Below are 17851 nucleotides of genomic sequence, written 5' to 3'. Positions count from 1 at the left end.
AAAGCTATGGAAAGGATCATCATGGACCTCATAAATAAAGATATTGGGGACCTACAGACAATGGATCCTACCCAGTTCGGCTTTGTTAAGAGCAGATCCTGCCTCTTAAATCTGGTTGATTTCTTTGAAACAGTCACCAAGGCCATTGACGAGGGGAAGGTGGTCCACACAGCCTACCTGGTTCTCGCAAAAGCCTTCGATACAATACCCCACTCGGGCATTATAGATAAGCTCACCAGCTTAAATATAAACCCCTATGTCACTAGATGGGTTGCAAACTGGCTCAAGGACAGAACCCACATGGTTAGAATTGCTGGAGCCATGTCAGACTCCAAACCAGTTACAAGTGGCGTCCCACAAGGCTCAGTCCTGGGACCTCTCTTGTTTAGTATATATTTCTCAGAGGTACAGGCCAACACAGAAGGACTGTGGCTGACCAAGTTCGCAGATGACTGCAAACTGGGCATCATAATCGACTCTCCAGCCGACACAAGCATCCTCCAAAAGGCCTCATAGAAACAGACAACTGGTGCCAGAGCCATGGCATCAAGCTAAACGCCAAAAAGTGTATAGTCATCCCCTTTGGCAAAAACAAAGTGCCCACAAATTACCACATAGGTGGTAATCCATTAAGTACAGAAGAAGTAATTAGGGACCTGGGGACCCAAGTTGATAGCAATTTCTCATTTGACAACCACGTGGCCAAAGTGGTTAGAAAAACATTTTATATAGCCCACCTAATCATGAAGGGATTCACATCTAGATCAGGGGAGGTCATCGTGCCTCTTTACTCATCCCTCATCAGGCCCATAATTGAGTACAATGCCCCTTTTGGGATGTACCTTACCAGACACCTGCAGCAACTGGAAAGACCCCAAAAGTACCTCACCAAAAGGATCAAAGGGCTCAAACAGATGCCATATGCTGCCCTGTTAAAGAAACTCCAGCTCTACTCAGTGGCATACCGCCTGCTCAGAGGCGATCTGTGCCTGACGTATAAAGCCATGTCCAACCTGGAATTAATGGACATGCTGCACCTCAGAAAATCCAAATCCCATCGAGCCACGTGCTCGAGAGACTTGAACCTCAGCACTGAAATAAATAGGACATGCTGGAGGGACAGATTCATAACCCAGAGGCTCCTTCACTCTGGAATAAAATCCCAGTCCAGGTTAGGCAGAGTTCCTCATTGACTCTCTTCAAGAGGAATCTTGATGAGTGGATGGGAGATCATAGGTTTACCCCGGGCATCACTTCTGTGTCACTGTTAGACAGAGGCACAGTATACTAACCTCGAAAAAAGGCATAGAAAAATGAATTTAAAATGGGTGGCGAAAGCCAAACACACTCTGGCTAGGCTTATAAATGCCCTAGGGCAGATAGCCTAGTATGAACCTATGAACAACTCCCACACTACAGTGAAAGGACCGTGATCAGATAACGCTATCAATGTTATCCAATGTTCTTAATCAAACATACATGCTCTGTAGTGACATAAATTATATCACTTATGACCTTGCTTTAAATCTATTAGAATGACTACATTGCACTTATTTATTCTAGTTTAATAAATCTGTGGCAGGGCTAGTCACTCGGTGGTGTAAAAGTATGGCTCTAAGTGATCTAGTTGTGTTGACTAATGTTACCAAAATGGGCATGGATATTTGCCACTGATAAGTGGGTTGACGACCCAGCCTACTCTGACCTACTCTAGGGAACCATGCTAATGGTGGTAGGGGTTTATGTGCCCCCTTACTGCCCAGTCTTTGCCCGCATAAAAGCCTGAGGGTGATGGTGATGATAAGGCTCATTACATTCTATATACTCCCACATAGCTTCTTATCCATGGCACATTACAGACCCTAAGTTTTCCACTTATCTGTTACACACTTGTCACATTTCAGTAACCCATATACACAACAACACCCTCTTGAAAGCTACCATCTCTGTCATAGTTATGCAAAACTATAACTGCGTTGTTCCCCATATGTATACAAACACTGCAAATTGTATTGAAGGTAGCTTCTATATATCTCTGAATCCCACAAAATGTCTGCTTCCGCTCACCATAGCAACTTCCACTTTCAAGCATCAGGTCCATAAATTCAACAACACAAACCCCATTAATCCTGCCCAATAAATGAAGATGAAACTTTATCATCTAAATGTGTTTTTTGCAGTGTAAATGTCCAAGGTTTTAATTTTTTTAAGGAAAGTAAATACCTTTTTTCAACCACAAACCATGAACAAAACTTGCACAACAAAAAAAACACGAGCTGTAGCCTGAATACTTTAATCAACTGCAAACACTGTTAAAACAACTAAGCACTTTTGTCTTTTCAGCTTTCACAATGACTTCATCAGCATTAATTAAAACCATACACAAAACATTTTAAATACTCTAAACCCACCAATACTTAACCATACTTAATTAAAACTTAAAAGGAGTTTAAAGATGCAGACCACCCAAGCATTGACTTTACCACAGCATAAACCCTTGCCAAAAATCAAATAAATACAATTTAAGTTTGTTGAATTAAGATTATGTTGGTGAATTAATGAATGAATAAATAATATTTAAAAAAATAGTGACTAGAATGTAAAAGAATCACTAGAAATAAACCCCAGCCAAGGATCAAACTAGAGAACCTCTTGCTGTGAGGTAACAACGCTAACCGCTGCACCACCGTGGCCACCCATTATTCATAAATAGTCAGCAATACCACTTGTGAATCTCTGAAGTCTTAAATCCACTGGGAAAATACAGGTGAAACAAAGATGGGTAAAACAGCCTGAACTTCAACTTTCTCAAGTGACATCACTTTTTAGATATACACTAAATTAGGTACTCTGCTTGTCTAGCAAAGAAGCTACAGTCATTATCACAGTACTCTTGTATATTACCATATACTGCTGTTTTCTCTGGTTATACTTACCACCTTCTCAATAGTCATCAATTAACACATATGTTGTATTCAATGCCAGATCTCTTATTAACAAATCACTCACCTTTTTTAGAATGACTTTCTACCTCCTGTTGGCAAGTCCTGCATATTTTTTTTGAGAAAGGCTTTACTGGCTATATTTCCTCTGGAAGCCAAGTCTGGCTTTGTCTCTCTCTCTCACTCACTCCCTCTCTCTGGTGGCCTCCTCTTTTGGATAACTTTTCATGCTAAATTATATGCACTCACTTATTCAGCTCATTCTTGTGGTTTCTAGTTCTAAAAATGTTTTCACTCCCCTCATAAAAATACTTAATTCTTAGATTCATGGTTTTGGCAAGCTTGATATGTGGAGAAAACTTACTTTTTAGCCTTGTCCCCAAGGAGTAGCCATGGTCAATGAAAATTCTTTTCTCTGGAGTGTTCCCCCTCGTTTTCACAAGAAACTTAATATTTGCTCTTTCATTTACTAATTCTGTACCTTTATCAGTGTGGGTCTTGGGGAGTGGGAAGCCATTCTTGCAGATATGTAACCCAGTGTACTCTATCCAGCAATAAACTATTTGTAGGTAAATCTGGCCACTTTTTTAACTGCTCCACCATATACAGTCTTTTCCTTATACACTCTCAGGAATATTCCTAAACCTTCTCTCTCCTCTCTCTGTTCTCTATCCAATAACTTTTCTTTCATATCTTCCTGGGCTGCTTCTAACACGGCCAATCATATTATATATGTTTGTTTACTACTTTCTACAAGGCCTCGGTTTCATTTGAAGGTGTAGAAATGGCTGCGTCAATTCCTTCTCACAGCTTATCATTTTTCTTCATATACTCCAACAGTGACTCACTCAGTTTCTTAACTTCTGTATACATCTTATCTATCTTTTCTTGAAGATCTCCCATATCCTAGGGACTTCTCTAGATGGTCCTTTGGTGTGCCTGTTTTTCCTTCTTTTTAAAGTTACCTTTCCCTGCTTTTTTCTCTTAGTCATCCAGGAAAATGCAAATTTTATTATCTGCTGTTTCCACTGCATCTGCTTCCTGTCTACCAGCTTTTCTGACTTTTCTTTGCTATATCTCAGGAAGACAGCACTCAGTCACGGCCTTCTAGCTCTGTGCCATACTGGATTTCCCCACATTAAAGATAAAATCTTGTTCTTCACTTGGAAAGGTAACAGAATGGGAAGAGCCCAAGAAGACATTTGGACTGCAACTAGAAATTGTCTTCCTGTCAGGGACTGATATCAGAGGACAGTCAAAGATAAAGGGATAGGGGAATCCTTAGTGAAAGACTTGCACTGGTTGAGTTTTAGTTGAATCAAGAACAGAAGCTACTGTTACAAAAAGAGATAATTAGTAGGGTGTATAAAATACTGCACACTAACTACAGGAATCAATCAGAGAATGTTAGAAATCATTGGGAAAAAGATTAGATAATCAAGTCACAAAGAAACAATGGCAGGACATATGTATGGCTTCCAAATATATGAAAAAATCTAGAAGACTATGGATTTTTGCCTGGAAGTGTGTGCATAGGTACTTTTATACCCAAGTAGGCTCCAAAGAATTTTTCCTTAGGTAGATGGTAAATGCTGGAGGTGTAATGGGGAAGAGAGAGGTACGTGGGAGAATATGTTTTCATAGTGTAATGAGTTGGCAAACTTTAAAAATTCCCCACAGAGTATTCTGTCAGGAATACTTGGTGAGCAAATGAGTTTTAACTAAAGAAATTATTTTTCTGAGTTGGGTTGAAGAATGTGAATTGCATAGACATACTAAAGCCTTGTTAAATTTAATTCTGGTGGCTACCAAAAAAGCAATGACTAGAAAATGGGAATCAAAGTCTAAACCAACCACACTTGAAGTAGTGAATATTATAGGAGAGATAAAAGAACAGTTAGTGGGATCTTTAAGAAAAGGGCAGGAGTAAATTACATAGCAAACATGGAAAGTATGGAGACAATACATGCAGACAAAATGCCTTGGAGCAGGAATGAGGTTTAAGAGAAGGCAGGAACTGAACAATTTGTGTAATGATGGCTTGATTATACTGTAGAGAACAATGGTTTCACTTCGTAAACGCAAATTGCTGAAATATCGAACTTCAACAATTCATGTACATGAAGCCGAAACCTCTAAATAATGAAAGTGAATAATCGCGAATAGGACTATGTCGAATTCGCACTTATGTATTTTCGTTACCATACGGACGTTTTTGGCTGGGATGTTGTCTGCAGTTTAAGGTGAGTGAGTGTGCGTGAGTTTTTGTAACTTGTATGAGTGGGTCTGGGTAGGGAGGTGGGGGTATGAGTGTGTGTGTCTGTTGGCTGTGTGTGATTTTTTTTTTTTTATTGTTTCTGCGATCTCTGAGTTAGTATATATATATATATATATATATATATATATATATATATATATATATATATGTGTGTGTGTGTGTGTAGGGGTGTGGAGGGTGCAGGGGGGCTTGCCCCCCCTGTATATGTGTAGCGTAGGTGTGTGTCTGTATGGTGTTGTTTTGTTTTTCAGTGTTTTGTGGTGTAGGTGTTGTGGTTTGTGTATTGTGTGCTGTATGGTGTGTGTTCGATGCTGTGATTTCGTGGCTGTGAGGTGTCGGTGTTTAATGGTTTCAACTTTATACTGTCGAAATGCTGAAATTCGATATTTCAGCATTTTGGCAATATGAAATGAAACCAGAACAATACATATGATGTAATGTTTGTAAATGTGAACTTGTTAATATGATTTGATTACTTTTATATAAATGTAATCCAATAAAGGTTTTTTAATCTTGTCTTTAACTTAGTATGTTTAAAATCTCGCCAGTGTATATCTCAGTTGCTTCAATGCTCCCCACTCCCAAGAGATTCTATGAGCTCTTTCAATTTTAATCTCCACATCATCTAAACTAATCCAATTCGCCATTTTTTCATGCACAAAAGTTTCACAGTCTTGACTTTCTTCCTTCTCAGCCACTTCAATAATACAAATATTCCTTCAGTGCACCTCATCTCTTGTTTTTGCCTTAACTCTTCTAGTATGGTTGTTGTGTCTTTCAGCTTTTCCCGGTTAGGAGTCGCCACAGCGGAACTCCGGTCCGCTAATGATTGGCAGCAGATTTTTACATGCCGAGTTGCCAGCCCTGACGCACAACCTTCAACGAAGGTACGCCCATTCATGCATGTCTCCACACAGAAGATGCTCTAACTGAGAATCGAACAGCACAACGTCTTACTGTGAGGCGACAGCGCTACCGCAGCACCACCATGGTGAATGGTGGAATATTTACCTTTTAAACTTTGATTTTCCTTTTGGAAGGATTCTACAGCGTCCATGACAGTTCATGACTTCCACCATCTCCATCTTTTCATCCCATGGCATCTGTAATCGTGGCTGCCAGCTGCTTACTCACCGACCATCTTTCAGCCTTCACTGCATCCAACAGTTTAACCCAAGGCACCCCAATCTCCAGACTTACTTGACAAGTCTCAAATTGTACCTCCATCAACCCCAGCCATCAATCATCACTCACCATACTGTCTGCCTTCATCTCTAACTTCTCTCTCATTTGCCTCTTTTACTTTTTCAGTAATGCAAAGCAATAAACTCAATGTTTCTCCATACTCTAACTAATTACTACTTCCAAATTTACAGTGTTCGGAATATAGGAATAACCATCTGACCATGGAGTGCCTAAGGAACACATTTACTCATTTCTGCATCATTATACTAAGCCCAAAAACAAGATAAAAATGTGCTTTTGAAGTGTCACCAGTGGTGGCAGAATGTGCATTACATAGGTGTGCCATAATAAATGGCAATACTAGGGTGAACTGACTTTGAAAGTCTGTTTTTATCACTGGTAGGTTCTGTCTGCCTATCAAACAGTTGATTAGATTTCCTGAAGTCACTGGTATGCACATCTAATATTTAATGTGTCTACATATGCCAAAGGTACATATATCCTTTGTCCATTATCTTCTTGTAAAAAGAAGAATGGAAGCAATATGACTTTGTTCAGGGAAGCAGCTAAAATCACTTAAGGTATAAAAGTGAAATTAGTTTTTAAGGAGGCAGCTTAAATCACTTTACGCATATTGAAGAATTAGTTCCAAGTGCCACTCTACTAAAGTGAAATGCAGTGCAAAAGGACATGCAAAATAAGACCTGCAGTTTAGAAATCTTTTTGGCTGAATGACAGTGAGTAAGAAAAAGTGTCCTTCAAGAGAAATGCTCTAAGTTCAACCAAGGGAGGAAAGGATATCTTTTGCATCATAAATTTTAAATACCAGAATGGTGTAAAAGGAATGTTGACGGATCTCTTCATTTTAGGAAAGTTTTAAAAGCAAGACACAGAGAGCTGAGGGCAGAACAGAGCAAAACATGCACCTTTACAAAACAAAAAGTCATGCTTTTCTAATAAAAACAGTCAAAGTAGTCCAATAGCTATGAAGATTGGCAGATTGCCAGATTTAACACCTGCTCAACTTCACAGGGGGAAACCTTTTACAGTTAGCCACACAAGACTTTACAAATTGACAGCCTTCAGGTTTCCTTCAGGATCTACATCACCTCACAGAAGGACGCGCTACTTGTGATCTTGTGTAGATCTTCCAACCATGAGGAGTTAACAGTTTTGAAAGATAAACTGTTAACCCCACATTTTGAGAAAACACTATTCTGAAGAAAGATAATGGAAAAGTGAGGACTTTAGAAGTAGTCTCTGCATCACATAGAAAGGTGGACAGGCATGAAAGACTGTATAACTTTTGGGAAGGAAATGGCATCCATCTTACATGACACAGGATGAGGATACCAAGAACTAAACTTGTGTATGTGAGCAAAATCTTACATGGCAAACATCTTCACTTAAGTGTAACCCTGACAAAGAGCTCATGAGAAACTAATCTACCCAGTTACCACTTGCATGCAAGAGACAGTGACTTGTTCATAAGTCTTTCCAGTGTATTTTACTGTGCTAGGAGGGTTCCTATTACCTAATCGAACTTCCAGAAGGTCGAACCTGGAAGTTTGAAAGGTGAAAATGTCAAAGCAGTGGAAGTCCGAATTCCTTCCCAGGGAAAGAATTTAGTTGGATGTTTCTGCGGCTTCGACATTTTCTCCACTGTGGTGCAAAGGTTACAAAACGGATTAAGGTTAAGTGTGTGATTGTGATGGATGTTGGGGTTAGGGTGTGGGTAAGATAAGTGTGCAATAGTGACGAACTTTAGGGTTAGAGTGTGGGGAAGTGTGCGATAGTGACGAACTTTAGGGTTAGGGTGTGGGTAAGTGTGCGATAATGACGGACTTTAGGGTTACAGCACGGGTAAGGTAAGTGTGCGATAGTGACAGACTTTAGGGTTAGGGCACGGATAAGGTAAGTGTGTGACAGTGACGGACCTTAGGGTTAGGGTTTGGGTTAAGGTTAGTGCATAGGTAGTTGTGTATGTAAGGTTTAGCGTAGGTTTATAAGGTTTTTGATGTGCTTGTGTTATATGTGTGTTTTTCAGAACAGCAAATTTTTTCCCTGGGAAAAAATTTGCTGTTCTGATGTTTCAATGTTATTACATTTCGATCTTCCAAGTTTGAACATCTGGTGTTTGACCTTCTGGAATTTCGATAATGTAATATAAACCTGTGCTAGGAGATAAGCTACCTGCACAATTTTGTCATGTATTCCCATTCCAAAATGTTCAGTACCTCTTAATATAACTTTACACTATGGGTTAATTGCTCTTTGTTGCTAGTGTACTACATGACAACTGCACTGTATGTGTTAAACTGAAAGTCTCATGGGTGCAGTTTTGGATAAAATGCCTTCAGTGGCACAGCCACTTTTATCATTTACATTACATTTATGTTACGAAACTGTCCTCTGGGAGATTAGACACCTTGAATCCTTGAAGAAAAGAAATGAGCTCTCCAGGCACAACCTGAGCCATCTGTTTTTCGAAGGACCTGACAAAGGACTTGAAGGCAGAAAAGTATTCCCCAAGTCAAACTGCATGGTTGAGTCCACCAGAGTAACAATGCTGTGAAACATGGTAGGACTATAATTTGCAGTTTTGAAGAAAGCAGTGTCTTGATTCCATAGTTTTAGGAGCTATTCATTTAGCATGTTCTTGCAAGAGACACTATGAACATACAGGAATGTGTGAATTCCTCAGCCCTGAGGTATTCTGAAGATGAAGATGGGGGAACATGTCACACAGCTAATAAATGCAGAAATTGCTTTGGAATTTTTCTGGGGAAGAAACACTGATGTACTAAGTGTCAAATTTTGAACCTAATAACCGAATCCTTTGAGATGGTATGTGAAAAAGTACCATATTTCTTTAGGTTCAGTGAGATCCTCAGAACCATGAATAACTGTTTAACCAAAAGAAGGTGATATACAAGATGATTTATATACCAAAAAGTGCACTGTCATCCCCTTTGGTAAAAACTCTGTACCCAAGAACTACCACATAGGCAGTAGTAAACTTAACACCGAAAGTGTGATAAGAGACCTTGGGACACAGGTGGACAGTAGTCTCTCCTTTGATAATCACATCGCCACAGTAGTCAGGAAATCCTTCTATGTGGCACACCTCATCACAAAAGGTTTCTCATCCAGGAAAAAAGAGGTCATTGTTCCCCTCTATTCATCACTCATTAGACCCATTATAGAATACAACTCCCCTTTTGGTATGAACCTCACAAGGCATCTACAACAACTTGAAAGGCCGCAGAAATACCTCACAAAGAGGATTACCGGCCTCAAACAGATGCCCTATGCAGACCGTCTCACAAATCTCCAGCTTTACACCATCGCATACCGCCTACTCAGAGGCAATCTCTGCCTAACATACAAAGCTATGTCAAACCCAGAGCTGTTGGACATGCTCCACTTAAAGAAATCCCAATCCCTCCGAGCTACACGCTCTAGGGACCTAAACCTTGTCACCACAATAAACAGAACATGCTGGAGGGATAGATTCCTGTCCCAGAGACTTCCCATACCTTGGATATCTATCTATATCAAACAAAGCTCCTCATTAGCACTCTTCAAAAAAAATCTTGATGATTGGATGGGGAATAGGAAATTCACCCCAGGGATCACTTCTGTGGCTCTGCTCGACAGTGGCACAGGAAAATAATTTTCCTGGGTGGTGAAAGCCAGGGTACCTTTTTGGCTAGGCTTATATGGGCCCTAGGGCCAATAGCCTAGTACCTACTTATGAATCTATGATCAAGAAGAAAAAGTAGAGATCCAGACATGGTAACACACAGACCTATAACCTCATGTAAACAAAAAATAGAAGTAAGAATTCAGTTAAAACCTTCACGGCAATGGAAAGGTCATATGGAAGTGGTGCAAACTCAAACACCTAGACTGTGAGAAAGTCCCTATGGGTGGAGTATAATGGGATATGAAAATAAGCATCCTCCATACCCCAAAGATGCAATCCCCAGGTCCTGGATAATCCTGGTTAAGCAACATAAGTACATTATTCATAGCCAGTCTGTAATTCATTTTTCTTTAAATATAATTATATTTAGGTTTGCCTGTGTGTGTTATGCATGTCCTGGGAGCAGTGTATAGTTCTCCATGCCACCGTCTTCTGCTATCAGTCATTAACAGTTGTGCAAAAGCATCCATTCATATGGAGCAATGTAAGGTAGCTCCCTTACCTGTGGTGACTTGGGTAGTTTGTCTCCCCATGAAGGGGTGCTCTTATGGCTACAGAAACACCCTTAATTACTGAGATCTCGGTGACAGAATGAGCAACCCTCATGGCTGCCTGTATTACTGTTTGACAGTTGCCCAAGGTGCTTCTTTTCTTTATACAGTACTGAAAATATCTCTCATATGAGGAGAGAAGATGGGCTTCACCTGACAGGGGAGGGGTTGATGGTTGACAGGCATGTGGGTCAAACATCATAAAGAAAAATAATCATTTAGGTTTGAGAGATTAACTTGTGGTCTCCAGAAGTCCACTGTGGGTACTACAAAGCACCTTAAACACAACTCTTTACCAATGAAGTGGTATCATACCTTAGCATACTTGGCACAGCAACTACAAAGAAAAAAAAAGCCTAAGTACAGCTGTTAAAAAGAGCTGTGTATTGTTACACCTGTGGGTGGGTCTTGCCAAAATTTTACTGTACAGCCATGTAATGTTACCTGAAATATTCACATTTACAGCCTCATAGGAAATGCTAAGCTAGCTGCCCTTGAGGACCATTTTAAGCCTAGCCATTTTCCCTTCAGTGAGAATCAAACCCTGTACCTCTTGTGTATGAGGTAACCACTTTAACCATTACAGTAACCCAGAAAAGACCTATTCCCAAACAAACATGAAATTTGCAACCCACTCTATGTAAAGAGACTGAAGAGTGCTCAAAACTGACAGGAAGGAATGCAGGAGTCAATATGCCTTACACGGGTGGTGGAGACTAGAAGGAATATAGAGTGAGCTATTCTTGTTTCCTCTAAGTAATTTTACCTCCCCTCGTATAATCCTAAATCACGTACTTGCATCTACCCCCTGCACACACACATGCACAAAATCTCCCCAGAACAAGTCTTCAAGGCACTATCCAAGGTCCAGAACCCTGCTTCTAAGGGGATAGATAACATACTGGGCTCTCCACCAGTTAGCCTGAAACATGACTTGGCGGATACAAAGAATTTTCAACATCAACCTACAAACAGGAGTCATGCCAGACAACTGGAGAACAACAACAGTCATTCTTTGGAACAAAGATGGAAGGTGGGGTATCAATAGGCCCATATAGACTTATAAATGTGAGCAGCCTTATCCATTAGGCTATGGAATAGATCATTATGGAATTAATAAATAAGGATGTAGGTAACATACAAACTCTTGACACAAGACAGTTCAGATTCATCAAAGGCAGATCCTGCCTACTTAACATGGTTGACCTCTTCAAAAAGATTGCTGAAGCAATGGATTAGGGCAAATCAGTACACACTGCATATCTAGACCTTCCAAAGTCATTCAACACCATCCCACACTCTGGTATTGTAGATAAACTTTCCCAGTAAAATGTAAATCTAAAACTTGCTGGACAGCAAACTGGCTCACAATTAGAACCCAGAAAATTAGGGTGAGTGGTTCTACTTTCACCAAAAGGTCTGTCACCTGCAGTGTACTCCAGTGTCCTGTCCTTAGGTCACTGTTCTTTGGCATTTACTTCTCAGAGGTCAAAGCAAATGTTAAGGATCTATGGCTGGCCAAGTTTGCAAAGGACTGTAAACTCAGTGCTATCATAAACTCTCCAGAGAATACAAAAATCCTCCAAGAGGGCCTGTCCAAAACCACTAACTGGTGTCAAAACCATGGACAAACTAAATACCAACAAATGTATATTCATACCTGTAGATCAATATGTGTGTAGAGCTTTAAAAAGCTTTCTAGGGGCTTGCACAAGTGTATAAATACTGAGTACATGTGATCCTGACTGCCATTTTGTAGTTAACTGTTGAGATGTTAGCACGTATGTCTGTATAGTCTGGCTGTTAATCAGTTTGTTTACATTTTGAAATGTTGCTATCCATCCTGATGTGTTTCTATGTAACAAAGCATATAAACGAACTACCCCGCCTGTTCGTCATCTATACTAGAGAGGACAAGTGACAATGCCTTTCAGAAACCTTGACCTCTCTTGTAACTATCTCCTAAAATTTGTTCCTGTAGTCAGGGATCTGGGACGATTCTCAGCTAGAGCATCTTCTGTGTAGAGACATGCGTGAATGGGCGTAACTTCGTTGAAGGTTGTGTGTCAGAGCTGGCAACTCGGCATGTAATAATCTACTGCCAATCATTAGCGGACCAGAGTTCCGCGGTGGCGATCCCTAACCGGGAAAAAAAGCCGAAAGACACAACAAGTCAGGGATCTGGGAACCTATGTTGACAGTGAACTGTCCGTTGATCACCATATAGCCACTACTGCAAAGAAGTCCTTTTTCAAGGTACAGCTTATATCTAAAGGTATGGTGTTTAGGCCCAGGGATGTATCATTCCATTGTACCCGGCTTTCACCAGGCCTATTATTTAAATATAATGTCCAAAACAATATGTATCTGTCCAAAAACACGCCACAACTGTAGTGACTGCAACTCTTTCTCATTAAAAAAAACAAAAGAAATCAAAGGTCCAATTCATTAAAAACTATGCAGACCAACTCAAAGCCTTGCCCATCTAGTCAGTATCATACAGACGAAGCAACCACTGACTCACTTATAGTCTCAACAGACACTATCCTGTCAGAACCATTGCACATTTGCAAGTTCAATAGTAGAGTGAACACTCACTCAAGGGATCTGAATCTCTTTTGCAACATAAATAGAATATGTTAGATGGATATGTGTGTATCACACAGAATACCTGTTCTATGGAGCAATATTGCACTCCAAATAAAGACAAGCATTTCATTGCCCTATTCAAAAGTAATTTGTATGAATGGATGGGAAACTGCAAATTTACCTTATACTTAGCAGTCATGCCCCCTTCATGAATATGGGCACAAAGAAAATATCTATAATGAAACAAACACAATACCCAGAGAAGGAATAGTACAGAGTGTTACTTTACAGTTTCAATCATAGTGGCCTGGTCCTTGAAACCAGAGATTTAGAGAGGTGATGAAATTATAGGAGTCACTTTTAAGGTAGTTAATTTAGACAAGCTGACTGCCTGATGAGGCAATGTAACCATGTTGTGCATCTTTACTTTTTTTTTTTTTTACTCAAAAAGACATAGCTACTCAGAGAAAAGCACACTCACTTAAAGAGAAAAAAAAAACTTTCACTTACTGTAAGAGGAGTTGAACATTTATGGTACAAGCTTTCATGACACCCACCACTCTTTGGGTATATAAAACATGCAAAAGAGTGCATCCATTTATATGCAAATATATACAATGATTAGTACTTCATTATACTATGGATCATATTAATGAACCAATTAGCAGCTATATCTTGCTGTGATAAAATTTCTTATAGCAATTATGGGATGACACCCAGCCAATGAAAGAAATGTGAAGTAATGCTGAAAACATAGTAGAGAAAACAATTTATAGCCAGAACAACAGCAAAAGCCAGATAAAGCCACAAATCATGCAGAAAAGAATAAAAAAAATACACCTTCCTTCCCCAGATATGTGTGTGTGTGCGCTTACACACACACATACACATACATAAACATACATAAAAATAACATTCACTATAAAACAAAAATATTCCACACATCTGATAATCTCGCTAGTAGCTCAGATAATATATATATATATATATATATATATATATATATATATATATATATATATATATATATACATATACACATATACATACATGCAGAGAGTTAAAAAATGATGGCAAACATCTCTCTCCAGGTCTTACTACAGCAACACACTGTTACTGAAAGCAAAAATACTGTATTTGATAAAGACAGTTCACTTTGTGGAGGAAAATGGTTTATACACAACCAGACTTTACTAAAAAAATATTACTTCTGCTTTCTTCCTCAGACACTTTCTACTTTCCCCAGTGTCTCACAACAAAGACAGAAAATCTCCACTTAACATCTGTATGCATTAACACAAAAGAAATTAATAATGCTGAACTTTCAAAATGAGTGCTGATGACAGTATAAAGTAGATGCCTATATTGATTATTTTATGCAAGTATTCAAGAACTCATATGAAAAGGTACAAAAAAGAAACAACCATGGAAGGGAAATGTTTTGTTATTCCTAAAATATTCAACAGCAGGGAAAAAAAATGTTGTTACTACAGTAGACTCCCTTTTATCTAGTCTCGCTGGGACCAGACTTTAGACTGGATAAATGAATGTCTGGTTAATCAGGAAAAGCATACAAAATAACATTTATAGGTTATAAATCAGCTAGAATAACAGAATGTGTGTTAGCATGCATTTTTCTAATGAATATGAAGTCTAAAACCCAAATATCTTGTATTATTTAGCCAAGAGGAGGCAGAAGTGTTGTCCTTCTCTGTTGTATTTTGCTAGGCCTACGGTAGAAATCTGATGGCTGGTTAAAGAGAGGCCAGATAAGAGGGAGTCTACTGTAACTCAAACATCACAAATACTTACATACTTACATACACACAAATACTTCAAGCATGGGCATTAATGCCCTTCTAGCTTGCCAATATACCAAAAAAAGTACTCACTATAACATTCCATGTGTGTTGTCCATCTCGCCTTCATTCTTAGCTGGTTGAGTACAGATCTGATTCGCAGATCTGACTCGGCCTTATACAAAAGCTCGAGGTCTTCCACTAGCTCGTGACTAAAACCCTATCCCATCATGTACTAAGAGAAATACCCAGATCTCGTTTTCTGCTAAACAAGATCGGGTGCTCTTCCCTACTGGCTCTGGCTAAGTAGATTTTTCTTCATATTTTGGAAATATTGTTAGCTTTTTCTAACTGCGTTTATTACATTTAATATTTACTAAAGGGAATTGGGTGATTTTTAATTTTTTCTACCTGTGTTTTCACTGCTGTTGGCTGTTGTTTCCTCGTAAGGCGTTTTCCCATATCCCAGCTTTAAAATTCGTTATTATAAGCCTGCTTTACTTAGATGGCTTTCTTTCCCATTATTTTCTCTTCTGCAAACTCCTAAAGGCTGGTTTGTTTAAGTTAAGTGAGCTGCCTTAGCCCATTTAATTTAGGGGGCCTTTCCCCTTATTGCACTGCGTTTCTTGTTATGATCTGAAAAAAAAAAAGTTGTATAGTAAATATATTTATATGTTGCTAGTTGTTAGTTGATTTCTTGCTGACTAGTACTATGTCTTCAAAGAATTCTAAAAAAGTTAAACCCTGTGGGTTTAAAAAATGCGTCAAATGTGGCCAAAAAATGCCCATTACTGATGGGCATAACATTTGCATGTACTGTCTTACAGTGGTTCACCTCTGAGTCCAGTGCCGTAGTCACAGGGTCTTATTAGAAAGGAAGAACAAATTGATACTAAGAGGCCTGTTAAACCCCCTCTCCCCTTTTCTGAAGCGATTGAAGGTCAGGGTTTTTCAGAATCGGGCAATTCCCCATCTTCAAAGTCAGGTAAGTCAGGGAAAAGGTCCTCATCTTCAAGTGCTCAGTTGGAGCCATCTAAAAAATTACCAAAAGTTTCAACTAAGGACTGAAGGCTGTTGGGTCCGAGAAACCAACTTCTTCGTCTCCTTCAGTTTCGGTGCTGGTGGAATTTCATGTGTGGAGTTGGCCGCCTGAATTAAAACCGGTATCTTCCACTCTAAGTCTCCATTGCTACAGTCCTCCAAATCTCCTGCCTCTCGACTCGATCTTTCAGAAGCCTGTCCAATCATGATGTGGATCATGTGGCGCAGAGGCTGCTACGGACACTGATGCTTGCCAAACTGTTGTTGGAGCCGACTCAGAGGGCTTCGAATGGACCAAACCCAACCCTTCAGTGTTGATTCCTCCTCTGAGCTGATCTTGGACCTTGGAGCCAGAATGTCCAGAACTGATTGTAGTGGAACTGAGACCTTTCACAGGACCTTCAGATCTGAACATTTCTGTGATGTCCTCTGTTCCATCGGAACTCGAGGAATCTAGGAGCCAATGCTCTCCTGTTGGGTCTGGGGAGGAGAGTCTGATTGGACCGTTGCAGATCCGACCTTGCCTCTTGGGCATCGGCTCTGGTGAGCTCAGCTCCTACCACAGTCTTGGTTCCGGGGATTCCCTCTGGTTCTTCAGAGCCTGGGAATTTCTTTGGATCAGATGCAGGGGGCTTTCAAGGTGATGAGGAGAGTGCCCTCTCCATGGACAGGTCCACTCTAGGGTTAGGACATTCTTCCCCCAAAGGCACCGGTATCTGTCTCTGTACCATGGTATCCACAGGGACACGGAGATCCTAGGCCTCAGGATGCCCCATTGGGTGATGCACTCTCTTCCAAAACCTCTCAATAATACCGCTCTGAAGAGGTCCCTTAGAAGAGGTTATGTAAGAGGAAGCATTTAGACTCCCCAGAGGAGTCTGTCATGTTGGATACAGACCTTGATGATTCTGAAAGGTCCCCACGGTCGCCTTCTGAGGATGTCTCCTTCATGAACATCCTAGAAATACTAAAACAGAGAGGCGGCTGAAAGTCCCTCAACCCTCCGGAGGTGGAGTCTGTATACCTGAAGGCTTTTGGATCTTGCCCTTCCTCCACTTGGATGTCTCTGACTTTCAACGAACTAATGGACCTAGTTTCTTGAAAGGCGTGGGAGTCTGCAGATTCAGTGGAACCTGATCCTCGGAGGCCAAACAAGTTCATCACCTCACCAGCAGACATGAATTTTCCAACCAAATGAGTCCCAGTAGATGCTTTGGTTGTGGCAGCAGCTACCAAAAAGGAACTGTCAAAGATGTCTTCTTCTGTCCATCCGCCGAACAAGGAGTCTCGTACAATGGACAGATATGGAAAACGCACCTTCTCTTAAGCGACTTTTGCGCTTAGATCACTATCAAGTCAGATCAGAGAATTGGGTCTGAACCCAACCAGCTAAGAATGAAGGCGAGATAGGACAACATCACATCATTTGTTCCCATAAAAAGTGCCCAGACTGTTCTTAAAAATATCTAAACTATTACTTAATGTAATTTGGTAGTCTAGTCCATGCATCAGTAACTCTGTCAGAGAATCAGTTAGTACACTTCTCACTCCTATAGAACCTTCTACATAGGTTGTCTAATGATTCTCTTATTACTTTCTGATAACCCCAAACATTCCCAGAAGTAGTTGTCTCTAAATGCCCTATATACCCTAATAAGATCTCCACTTAGATATCTGTAGAGACACTGTACAAGTTCAGATATTTTACTCTTTCATAATAACTTAAATTTTCACATCCATGGATGCCCTTGGTACAT

The 17851-nt window shown here is 40.0% G+C and overlaps 1 protein-coding gene across 1 annotated transcript in view; it reads right to left on the bottom strand.

Moving 5' to 3' along the window:
- LOC122792978 (arf-GAP with GTPase, ANK repeat and PH domain-containing protein 1-like) overlaps nt 1-17851 on the bottom strand; it is a 2685441-nt gene that overhangs the window by 1473852 nt on the left and 1193738 nt on the right. The window lies entirely within an intron of this gene.

The sequence above is a fragment of the Protopterus annectens genome, chromosome 2.part0, assembly GCF_019279795.1.
Source record: "Protopterus annectens isolate FY-2018-M chromosome 2.part0, PAN1.0, whole genome shotgun sequence".
Classification (NCBI taxonomy): Eukaryota; Metazoa; Chordata; order Ceratodontiformes; family Protopteridae; genus Protopterus; species Protopterus annectens.
The sequence above is the reverse complement of the archived record's forward strand: the minus strand, read 5'-3'. Positions and strand labels throughout refer to the sequence as shown.